The sequence below is a fragment of the Dipodomys spectabilis genome, unplaced genomic scaffold (assembly GCF_019054845.1).
Source record: "Dipodomys spectabilis isolate Male_0828 unplaced genomic scaffold, ASM1905484v1 ptg000084l, whole genome shotgun sequence".
In the NCBI taxonomy this organism is placed as follows: domain Eukaryota; kingdom Metazoa; phylum Chordata; class Mammalia; order Rodentia; family Heteromyidae; genus Dipodomys; species Dipodomys spectabilis.
Genome location: NW_024870761.1, coordinates 3582839 through 3584312, shown reverse-complemented (window position 1 = coordinate 3584312; position 1474 = coordinate 3582839).

Genomic DNA, 1474 nt, shown 5'->3' with positions numbered 1-1474 from the left:
CTTTCACAGTCAATTTCACGTTCTCTGGCCTTCCTTTCCTGTCTTTTCTGCTGTCTCTCTCTTATTGTAAACCTTTTCTGCTGCAGCTACTATATCCCTAATAGATTTTTTACCAAGTCTGTCTAGAGCCTGCAACTTTCACTTTATGTCTGGTGCAGCTTGATTTATATAGGCAAACATAATCATCTGAGCCAACACCTGGGTTTCAAGATCATACAGGTATATTGACTAAAAGCTTTTATGAGCCGCTCAAGATATGCTGCCGGACTTTCACTTCCTCCCTGTCTATCATCAAAAACTTTGGCCATATTACTAGTTTGGCAAGCCACCGCCTTGAGACATGCCAAAAGAGCCTGGCGATAGATGAGGAATGGCTCCCTACTTTCAACTGTATTGTTGTCTCATGATGGTCAGATCTCAGGAAAATAGGCAGTTATCAGGGCAGGATCCAGGATTGGTGCTCCTGTGGGGCCAGGGATATGTTTCCAGGCTGCCTCTTGGATAGTCTCTCTCTTCGGTGGTAAAAAGGACCTGTAAAAGCTGACTAAAATCATCCCAAGTGGGCTGATGTGTAAAGAGAATACTTTCAAGCAAACAAATTAAATCCTGGGTTTCTTAGAAAAGGGGCATTTTGGGTGTGCCAATTGTATAGATTACTGGTAGAAAATCGCCAATGTTGGAGTGGCTGTTGACTATCCACATCCACAGCACCTATGGCATGTATGGGGAAAACAGCTGCATTAGAAGGGGGGTTGATCCCATGGCATCATCGAGTGATTGGCCCCTCAGAAACTATAAGGGCAGGTGCTAAGTGTTCTATAGCTCCCTCCTCCTCTTGATCATTCTCAGGTTCTGCAAAAGGAACCTGGAAAGGAGAGTATGGGGGAGGAAACATTTCTTCTTCCAAGTTATCTCCCTGAAAAACTGGGGCGTACCTTTTCTTTTCCTCTGTCTCAGATTCTTTTTGTAAGTCTAGGGGGCTAGATGGAGTGGTGCCTATGGTTTCCAGTCCCGTAAGACATACAGTCCAAAAAACAATAAACAGTGCAAACAAAACACACCTTACAGTTACAAAAAAAGCCTTACAAAGTGGAGATCTCCCAAATTGGTCCACTGACTACAGTCATGGTGTGGTTCCACACCCAGGCCACACAGCAGAAGGAGCAGAGCCACAGTGGGGGAGTTGGGCCTCTGTTAGGAAGCACTCTTGGTCAGTTCCGGCCCAACACTGAATCGATCCCCACCTCCCAATTCACATGGCGGGGTTCCAAGAACCCCCACCCCACAAGAGGATCTTGGACGTCTCCCAGTTCCTCCAGGGTTGTGGTGCAAGCGTGTCTGCTTCAACAACCCTTTATGAATCAGAGTGGCCATCCTCACAAAGGAAAATGAAAGTAAAACAGACAAATGATAGGACAAGACAAATTAACAATGACAGCTCTGTTCTACATTTGGAGTCTGAGATCTCGGGGGT